Genomic DNA, 11,474 nt, shown 5'->3' with positions numbered 1-11,474 from the left:
ATGAAATGATATAGATTTGTGCATCATGATCGTAGTGTAGAAACATGTATGTGATGACAGTATAGTCCATGTAAGTTACCGTAGAATGGGTTTTCAGAAAACTACCTCTCTTGACTTCAAGGAAATTTGACTAGTATGAAATTCCACAGCGAGTTTGTTCTCACCAAGGGCAATCTACATGATAAGTTTGTACATCAACAAAAATTCATTTTTCGAATCATTTTTTGCCAAGATTTTCAGACTTTCACCTCTGCTGACGTCAAATGACCTTTGACATGCGTCCAGTATCACAGGGATCTTCTACACAATATGGGCCAACTACATACCGAGTATGAAATCCCTCCAAATTACCCTTCCTAAGAGATATCCTGTTTACAAGTACTTGACAGGGTTTTACAATTTGACGTCTAGGGACCTGAAATGACTTTTGATGTCCACCAAAAAAATAGGAGTCTTCTACCTAATATGGGTTACTCACATATTAAGTATGACTTTAATCCAAGTTTCAATTATTGAGATATCGTGTTTACAAAAAAGCGTCACACACACGCACTCACACACGCTCGTGTTTACAAGAAAGCGTCACACACACACGCACATTCCTTTACCATCGCATAGATGCCTTCTGCGTTCGGCGAGGAATACAAAATTATGAAATATTACCTTATACGGAAACCTTTCAGTTCCAAAGGAACCGTATGTACTATTTTAATGGCCTAATGCGGACAGTGGCGTAATATAATAGTTGGCGCCCGGGACGGATGCTTCCTTTGTTACACCGTGCAGGGGATGCCGTCGTTGGGGAGGAGTGTTAAGGGAGGGGGTCACTACTTTTTGTTTATGTAAAGTGGCTTAGCTTTGGCAGAGCTGTGAACTGATTATATTTTTAGGAATTTTCCATCTATAGTGAATGTTTCCTAGTTTTTCTTAATGTTTGTTCCAAATATACATTTGGGGGAGGGCCTGTGGCATAGCACCCCCTCTAAATGCTACCCGTGGCGGACCGCCCACAGCCCCGACTCACCCCCGGCCCCGCCCGAAATTTAGTACGCCACTGAATACGGTAGCATTACAGTTCAGAAAATACGTACGTTTTGAATGCCCACCACCACCACAACTTTTCCGCAATCGTTACTGTTTGTGTCAAATTTAAAATTAACGATTAGTTTCAAGTTATTTTTTTCAAAACTTACACAAAATACGTTTTAATTTATTCTAAATTGATGGAAAACAAAACAATAAAAATGATGAAGTATGACCTCATACGGAAACCTTACAATTCCGAATGTACGTAGCCTACTGTTTTGATGTTCACCATCATCTTGCTTTCAGTATCGCCAAAGAAATGCTTGTTCAAAGGCGACTGTTAAGACAAACTTCAACAAAAAACTTCCAAACATACATCGAGAGATGTTCCAGGCAACACTACATCGATACATGAAAGTTTCTGGCAGCACACTGAGCGTGCAACACGCAATTTCCAGCAGTTCTCGGATTATTTTCGCGACGTGTTGTGCTTTGACACTTCTGGTTTGCACCGCGTTTCTTGAAAGTTATATAACGCAGAGAAATTGGTATCAGCGGTGGGATGGGCTGTTACATTCAGAAGTTACGAAGATGGCACAAGCGAAGTGCCGGGTACTGAAGAGCTAGTAAAAATATACCACATCAATGAACGAACCACTACAATGTGAGCAGTGCGATGGGACCGAAAGTTGACAACATTTCCCCTTGTGGCGCTGTTGGTTTCACCGGGACAACGGGCATTAATTGGTACAGTGTGAGGTGATTCCATCGGTGACTTCATCGGGGGATCGGGACTATTGCCAAATCATTACACCAGCTGACGGAGGCAGGACGAGGATTCGTATAGACAAAAGACTAAGAGGACTCATTCCATGAGTTGAAAAGGAGGCTGACGTCGGCCCTTAACTTGAGCTACCCTACTAGAGAAGACCCATTAATTAGTTTAGATACAGACGCCAGTAATATGGGGTTACGTGCCGTCCTTTTGCAGATTCAGGAAGGAAACAAAATAGTTATCGGATATTACAGCAGAACGTGGACCAAAACCGAGCGGTGGTATTGTGTCACCGGAAAGTAACTGCTTGCGATTGTAATGGGTGTAAAGTGGTTTCATCACTTTGTCTACGGCACTTTGGCTAGATACCCTGAGAACGTATGACTTTGAAGTGGAACACCGGCCTGGAAGAATCCATGGCAATGCAGACGGTCTTTCACGAAGATCATGCAGTGAGTGTCAACATCGCAATTCCGAAGAGATGATGGAAGGGAAATTAATTCGGCAAAACGGGATCAGAACTGGGGTAGACTGGTGGCTTGTCACCGGGTAACAACTAGGAACCAGAAATGAGCGGGAAAGACATCCGAGTTTGCAACAGAGAAAACCTCGTAAAAGTTACAAGAACTACAACGAGCAGACGAGGTTATGAGCGTACTCATCACGCAAAGAAAATTACGAGCTCCCCTTTCCCCTCCCCCCCCCCCCTTAGGAAGCCGTGTCCGGAGAAAACAGAAGTCTTCCAAATTATTGGTCACAAAGGGGTTGTCCATGAATACTTCGAGACACCCGACGGGAAAAGATGATTTGGCAGTTGGTGGTGCCTAAATACCATACATTTAATGGCAAAGAAGACGTCTGAAAACAGCGCATATTGGAGTGGAATGAGCCGGGACGTTGAAAAGTTCTGTAAGCAATGCCTTGTGTCCATAACTAAAAAGGAAGGTCGCTTAAGACCGAAAGCAAATATAAAGAAATACCTTTCCGCAGATCCATTGCCGAGGGTTGCTATGGATATTTTTGTAAATTTAACAACTACACTTAAAAAGGAATAAGTACGTCGTGGTGATTGACGACAATTTCAACAATTGGACGGAAGCATTCCCTCTGCCTAACCAGGAAGCCGTTGGAGTTGCCAAAACTCTGGTGGAGGAGTTTATATGCCATATCGGTATCCCGGATGGGGTCCACTCGGTCCAGGCTAGGCAGTTTGAATAAGATGTGTTTAAAGATATGTGTGGACTACTCATAATATACAAAACGAGGGCAACAGCCTAGCACCCTCAATCAGGCGGAATGATAGAACGCTTCAACCGCACTCTGAAGGATATGCTATCGTCTGTGGTGAAAGGCACCAACAAAGAAGAAGCAATGCAATATTCTAACAATGTGATCAGTGATCGACAGGCAACAGGGGCATATCGGTTAGCTTCTAACAGTTCGTGCAAGAAATGCGACTTTGTGATTGTCTACTGCCCAGCAATTACAAGTGGCACGACTAAAAAGTTACATAGATCTTGGTCTGGACCAAGTGTCGTGTTGAAGAAGATCAACGACGTGTTATTCCGGTTTATCTGTGTTGCAAAGAAAAGGCAGAAACTAATTCACAGCAATCACTTAAAGATATATGAAGGCAAACCCCCGGAATGGGTGAGAATGACGATGGACTCTGTGAAAGAACCGAGGTTGGCTGTAACTCTGGTTTCCCAACGTGTAAGACGTGAAGCCGAGCCCGACTACGAAACGCTTCGAATTAAACATGCGGGCGATGCTAGGAATGGGTTGGATGCAGAAGTGTACACGAATGTGGAGAGAAATGACATACGCAGCACACCAGTGGAAAAAGGCAGACAAGACAACGCACAGCACCGCAAAGATATAGCGGGGACGAATAGTCCATTTTCTTTATATCTCAATAAATAAAGATGATGGAACACTACTGAAAGGTGTCCATAGTTTGTTTTTTTGCTTCTTTCAAGTCCCTAATGATGCAGATGATGGCCGAAGCACCATCTTATCACCGTAATTTCATTTTGTACCGACAGCAATGGATGACAGCGCTGTTGAGGATACGTGCAAAGGTTGAAGGTGGGTGCCCTTCGATGGGAGAACTGCGGGAGCATGTGCGGAGGCGCCATCTGCTCAGTAACATCTCTTGCAAATGGAGCAAGACTTACAGAAGTAAGAGGAAAACAGATGTATAGAGGTATGAACAATGGTGTATAAGAAGAAGAGTGGAGAGAAAGAAAAGAGGCCAAAGATGTAAACTGATCGAGAGACGCTTGTGGAGTGGACGATTAGCCCTTTAAGGACGAAAGGGGCACCAAGCCCCGAAAAGCGGAGGGCTGAGAGGCTGCCGGAGAAGGGAGCGCAATAACAAGATGGTGATGGCGATGGAAGTTGCTGTAGCAATGGTTATAAGAAACAGGAAAGTGGAGAGGCGTTGAAATTACCCAGTCCACCGAAGGTGCAGAGGCTACCGAACGTGCAGGAGCTTCTAGACATTGAGTCGCCTCTTGAAGGAGTTGGTGAAGATGGTGATAAGGAAAGAATAGGTGCAGGTAGCTAAAGCTGAAAGCGACATGAAGAGAGGGGGGAATTCTGAACAGGAGAAGGAAGAACGACAGTGTAAGCAGGCTACTGGACATTCCATAAAGAGACCGTGAAAAAGAGTATACTCTCCGGATGCAAGAGTCTTTGAGGTAGTGGAGAGGAAGACGAAGACTAGCTAAATAAGGAAACATCGTATTCTACAGGAGTTCAGATATATTTTATCGTTGTTTGTTTCCTTTCGTATTATTTTGCGAGTAATGCGTGGGTCTTTGGGTGTACATCTATGTTGGAATAGCGCCACCGAAGCAGTGCCCAAAAAACATTCCATGAAGACCCAGCTGCTACCACGTGCGGGCGGTCTGATCAAAGAGGAGGACGGTAGCTGGGCTTGAAACAAGCCTGATGAGAGATAAAAGGGATTTGCCGTTCTAGTTTAGCAACCGTTGCTGTAGTAAACAACGCTTTGCGTTACCCAAAGTCAGAAATAGGGACCATATGATAGGGGTCGCGGTGTAAAAAGCCAGTCAGTCGCAGCCGAAAGAAAGCAGCTGCTTCCGAAACTGCCGACGATTTTTACGCTTGTGGGGAGTCTATAAGGGCGACGAGATCTTATCGGATGTCGATGTTATTGCATATCAACTACCGGCTGCTGTTAAATTGTAAGCGCTATTTATGTTATTTGCATATACATAAGGGACGAGAGAGACTTCCTACTGCATTTGGATACGCGTTTGTATTATTCCTATATAGATATCACTATGTTTAGCGATGGCCAGCCAGTTAGTTAGCCAGTTGGCGCATACACTGTACATAATATGTAAGCTTCAAGGAGAGGGAACTTCCTATTGAGTGTTAGTGCTATCCGTATTGAGAGGTGACTGTATGCAACTACCTGCCTCGGGGATACCTAATGACGCGTGTGATGAACATATACCAACCAGGGAAAGACTTACACTTCCTGTTAAATAAGTGTACGCGCTAATGCTGTCCGTTTGGAGAAGAAATCGTATATCGGAAGCGCTTACATTGTAGGCCCACAAATACAGGGGAAGATGAACTTCGTACATCTAACTACTGTACGCGTTAGTGCAACTCGTATGGAGTTGAAACTGTGTAACAACGACTAGCCACAGAGATGCCGTTGGCCTGCATGAACACCGCTGACGTGGACTGCCCATTGAGATTCTGTTCGCGTTAGTAGTGTAGCGGCGTAATTTGATACTGTTTCCGTCAATTGATAGCGCCCTCAATTACCTTTGTAGTATCGCTAGTTCGAACTTACACTACTTCGACTGCTCAACACGACGAGCTACCAACTACGTCAATCGCCTTAGTATTTTCGATTGGATAATTCTAATTGCGTTGGGAAACGTTCCTATCCGACAGCTATTATTTTATTGCAACCGCATTCCTTTATCTCGTTATATAAACTTTTCGTATTTGTTGAAAGTTCTCAACATACTTGTAATCATAATATGGATGGATACGGTATTTTCTATTTAGTTCATTCAAAACGGACCAACGCAGCGGACCGGCGTTTGTTATTGCTGTGCTAGACGAACTGGTGAGTAATAATTTCGTTTTTTTATCGCCAAACTGGTGACCCCGACGTGATTAGCCTGAATTAAATCTCTCTTTGAATTCACATGACGCCAACGATTAGCTAACTCATTTCGCATTTCGTTCGTTGAAAAAAAAATGACTTTCGTCCAACTATCTTATAAACGCTAAGGTTTATACTTGTACTATTTTTTTCAATTTATTCACATTGGATAATGGTAGCGCCATGCCAGAACCTGAAGTTCCTATAGCGTCGGTCCGTTTGAAGCTACTGCGCTCTGGTATTGATAAGTTGAAGCGCAGTTCACGACCCGTGGGATAAAGAACCAACAAACAAAGTATGCTAACGTTATATTGTCCCTTCAATCGGAGATAGCGATAGAAGTTCGTAACTTTCTATTACAACCACCCGAACCACACCCGTACTATACAATAAAGAGAGAACAAATCAGGCGTACGTCAGAATCGGAGTAGAAATTCCTCCAACTCTTAACTGCCGAGGAAATGGGGGACCGCAAACCATCCAAGTTGCTCCGAAGATTTCGGCAGCTTCTGGGTGATCGGACTCTGGAGGTCAGTATCCTACGTCAGTTATTTCTACAACGCTTACCAGTTAACGCACAATTAATCCTGGCATCAACAAGTGCCACGGATGAAATCGACCAGTTGGCGTTTATAGCAGACAACATTTTGGAGGTCAACCGTTGTTTATCGCCAATTTCGGCAATCGAACCAGCGCCACATGCAACCACTGAGATACAACAATTACGTGGGCTGATCCAATTCTAACGTTTAGTCAACGTCCTTTGGCGCTTGATATATGTCTCAGGAGACGATTCCGGTGGGTTATATAGCAAACGTATAAACTGCTATCTTAGGCTGTGAATTCTTCCGTAATTTTGGCCAATTCCCGATTGAGGAGTCGGACATTAGCAAAACGCCAATAACAACACATTTCGGTCTGTTCGAATTCAAACGTATGCCATTCGGTCTCAAAAATGAGGCGCAAACATTCCAGTGCTTCATGGATGAGGTAACTCGTGGACTGGAATTTTTTTATGTCAACATCGATGATATACTCATTGCTAGTCAATCAAACAGCGAACATACGGATCATTTGAGACAACTGTTTAACCGACTTCAAGACTTCGAGTTGTCAGTAACCCAAATAAAAGTCAGTTTGGAGTTCCTACACTTGAATTTCTTGGACACACAGTTGATTCCAGAGGAATCCACCCACTACCGAGAAGGTCAAAGCTATTGATAATTTCCCTCAACCAACGTCCTAACGCAAACTTCGCGAAGACGTCGGTTGAATGAATTTTTACCACCTATTTATAAAGCAATGTGCTGAACTTCTTCGCCCCCTCGCGGATTTACTTGCGGGTAAAAACCGAAATGCAGCACCCTTGACTTGGACAGAGGAAGCCTCTGAAGCTGTTACAGCTAGCAAAACCGCGCCTGCGCAAGCTACTCTACTTACGCATACAGATCCTAATTTACCACTTTCCGTCATGGTGGATGCCTCGGATCTGGCCGTCGGAGGAGTACTTCAGCACTACCGAGATGGTTCTTGGCAACCGTTGTCTTTCGTCTCTAAAAAGCTAGGTAGTACTGAGTCTAGATACGGTGCATTTGGAATCGAACTGCTTGCCATTTATCTAACGCTTAAACATTTCCGCTACACATTAGAGGGACGACAATTCACGATTTTTACAGACCACAAACCCCTTACTTATACATTGAGCACGAACTCTGATAAGTATTCGCCTAGAGAAATTAGAATCGCGGTCGATAGCGTAACACTTCTACTAATCAACAAACTGTAGGAAACGCGATAAACTGCCCGCCAGGCATGTGTTGGTATCATCAAATGTGCTGCACTGCTGCAAAAATCTCCAGACCACTGTGCAATTTTTCTAGCACGTCTAATAATTCGGAAAACGCTCAGGCTAACGCATAGTGGCGGCAAACGTTGGTCAGGACACAAGTCGTCTGTTTTACGCGCGAGATCGAATCAATAACACACGTTTTCTCATAGACACTGGGACGGTAGTCAGTGTTATATCTCCTGCGCGCACAGATCTCCAAAATTGCGGCAAAAGACCAACGCTTCAAGCTGTAAACAGCACAATTCCAACGTTTGGCCAACGTTCATTGGCGCTTGACAAAATGTCTCAGGAGACGATTCCCGCGGATTTTTGGTATAGCAAACTAAAATACTGTTAGTTTAGGCTGTGATATCGTGCTCAATTTTGGCTTGTTAGTAGATGTTCAGCACAACAAACTTATTGACACAACCACAAATATGTTCATCAAAGGAACTAACGCGCCGCTAAAAACATTTTGCCTAACTTCCGCTACTACGCAAAGCGACTCTGGTTACAGCGTGCTTCTTGCGGAATTCCCCAGCCTTTTTCGTGTCAATTTCGAAGAATCTGCTGTCAAACACGCAGCAAACTCAAAACTGTGCGTCAATAATTCGAAAACATGATGCAGCTGGGCAAAGTACGCCCGTCGGATAGCCAATGGGCATTCCCCTTCACATGATTCGAGAGAAAAAAGATGAAAGGTGGCCATATGGGGATTATAGTGAATTAAATAACGTGACCATTCCCATACTACATCTTAAAGACTTTTCTGCTTCACTTAATGGCGCAAACGTTTTTTCTGAGATAGATCTAGTGCTCGCATATCACCAAATCCCGGTTGAGGAGTTGGACATTAGCAAAAAGCCAATAACAACACATTTCGGTCTGTTCGAATTCAAACGTATGCCATTCGGTCTCAAAAATGAGGCGCAAACATTCCAGCGCTTCATGGATGAGGTAACTCGTGGACTGGAATTTTTTTATGTCAACATCGATGATATACTCATTGCTAGTCAATCAAACAGCGAACATATGGATCATTTGAGACAACTGTTTAACCGACTTCAAGACTACGAGTTGTCATTAACCCAAGTAAAAGTCAGTTTGGAGTTCCTACACTTGAATTTCTTGGTCACACAGTTGATTCCAGAGGAATCCACCCACTACCGGCGTAGGTCAAAGCTATTGATAATTTCCCTCAACCAACGTCCTAACGCAAACTTCGGCGAATACGTCGGTTAATGAATTTCGGAGGTGTACTTAAGCACTACCGAGATGGATCTTGGCAACAGTTGACTTTCGTTTCTAAAATGCTAGGTGCTACTGAGTCTAGATACGGTGCATTTGTACGCGAACTGCTTGCCATTTATCTAACGCTTAAACATTTCCGCTACACATTAGAGGGACGACAATTCACGATTTTCACAGACCACAAACCCCTTACTTATGCATTGAGCACAAACTCTGATAAGTAATCGCCTGGAGAAATCAGACATCTTGGTTTCGTGTCCCAATTTACCACGGAGATACGTCAGGTAAGTGGTAAAAACAATGTTGTCGCAGACGCGTTGTCTCGCGTGGGAGTATATTCTTTTACACAGTCTCCTTTCTCTACTCCATTGGACTAGGCGCAATTTGCGCAAACTCAAAAGGACGACCCCGAACTTCACTCCAGGAATCTTCATCAATCGTATTCCAGAAAATGTCTTTACCTTCTTCTGATGGAACAATACTCTGTGATGTATCAACCGGACCACCGCGACCTTACGTTCCGAAAACTAAGCGGCGTACTGTTTTTAACGCCATTTATGGTTTATCGCATCCTGGCATACGCGCGACTCAACGCTTAGTAGCGGATCGATTTGTGTGGACCAATATCATCAAAGATGTGAGACACTGGGTTAAATCTTGTTTAGACTGCCAACGGTCAATAGTACAAAGGCACACCGTTATACCACTTGGTACTTTCGCTTACCCAGATGCGCGCTTTAATCATGTATACATTGATATAGTAGGACCATTGCCACTATTAAATGGATATATATATATATATATATATATATATATATATATTAATATACATATATACATACATACACATATATATATGTACTTAATGACTATTGTAAATCGATTCACTAGATGGACTGAAACCATTTGCATTCCCAATATCACCGCCGAAGGTGTCGCAAAAGCTTTTCTCTCTCGATGGATATCAACGTTTGGCACACCAGCTATGATCACCACCGACAGAGGCGCGGAATTCGAACTATCCATGCTGTTAGGAGGCAAACGCATTCGTACAACTGCATATCATACGGAATTCAATGGTTTAGTAGAACGTTCCTTTGACAATTAAAGGCTATCATCAAAGCGCAAGATGATCCTACACATTGAAGTGCCTAATTACCATTTGTTTTACTGGTTTCCGCACGGCGCTCAAAGAAGACATCGGCTGCAGCACCGCTGAACTGGTTTGTGGTACAACCTTGAGATTACCTTGTGACTTGGTCAGTCAAGATGAGCCTCAACGCACCCCCGACCTTACCGTTATGTTGACCGCCTTCGGACACAAATGTCTCAGCTAAACCCCACCGGAACTAGAGCTCACGTGTGAAAGCCACAACTTCACACAGATATGAAGCGTTGCACGCATGTGTGGGTTCGCGATGATACCTTCAACCGGCCGTTTCAACCGCCATATCGCGGTCCGTACCGAGTAATCTCCCGAGGAGACAAATCTTTTGTAGAAGACATAAATTCTAAGCACGACACAGTGTCGCTTGACTGGCTAAAAGTAGCGTGGACTGATTAGGATGAAAATAAGCACTCTTCGCAGCTTACACTCACAGACTTAACGCCGGTTATATTATCATACCCGTCCAGGGGCGTATCCAGGATTTTCCAATAGGGGGGCGCCAGGCATGAATGATCGCCGTCCTGGGGGATGGGTCTAAGGGGAGGGGTGTACAATTTTTGCTTTCGAAGAAGGGCTGAAATGCAAAATGGTGTCATATGCATGGGCGGCGATCCGTACTTCCGAGTTGGGGGGGGGGGATATGACCTTGTTGACTATCTAAGCGTAGCGCCACCATGAGTTGGCGCGAAGCGTACAAGAACATTTTGGGATTAACAAACCCTCTAGATGGCCGGAAACGGCACTTCCCGAGGTTTCCAAGCGGCATATACCCAACTTTAAAATAGGGATGTCATGTCCGAAATATCTCATAATCAGGATCCAAAATACTATTTTTTTTAATTTCGGGTGTTTTTTTGGGAAAATTGCCCAACTCAATCTTGTTTCAGGCGCAACGTTAGAATGTTCGAGAGCTCTTTTATATTATTCGATGAAGAAAATGGCCTCATGCAGGCTATTATAGGCCTATACACATGCAATACACAATTACACATAGTTACATTCCTAGGTACCGATTGCTAGGGCATCCAGGTGAAACGTGTATTAAGCATTCCCCTGGTTACATGAGATTCTCAGCTGTTCGAGGGAACATGTACGTGTGTAGGCCTACTATAGGGCCTATATGAATACTATGAGGGTGCATATATGTACTATATCAATACCGTGGGCGCAATAATACATTTTGCTGTTATAGGGCCAATGAAGCCTACAGTCAACTATTTTTGCTTGGTGACGGCCAATAGGGGGGCGCGCGCCTGTTGCGCCCCCCTGG

Source organism: Apostichopus japonicus, chromosome 19 (assembly GCF_037975245.1).
Source record: "Apostichopus japonicus isolate 1M-3 chromosome 19, ASM3797524v1, whole genome shotgun sequence".
Classification (NCBI taxonomy): domain Eukaryota; kingdom Metazoa; phylum Echinodermata; class Holothuroidea; order Aspidochirotida; family Stichopodidae; genus Apostichopus; species Apostichopus japonicus.
This window is presented reverse-complemented; position numbering follows the sequence as displayed.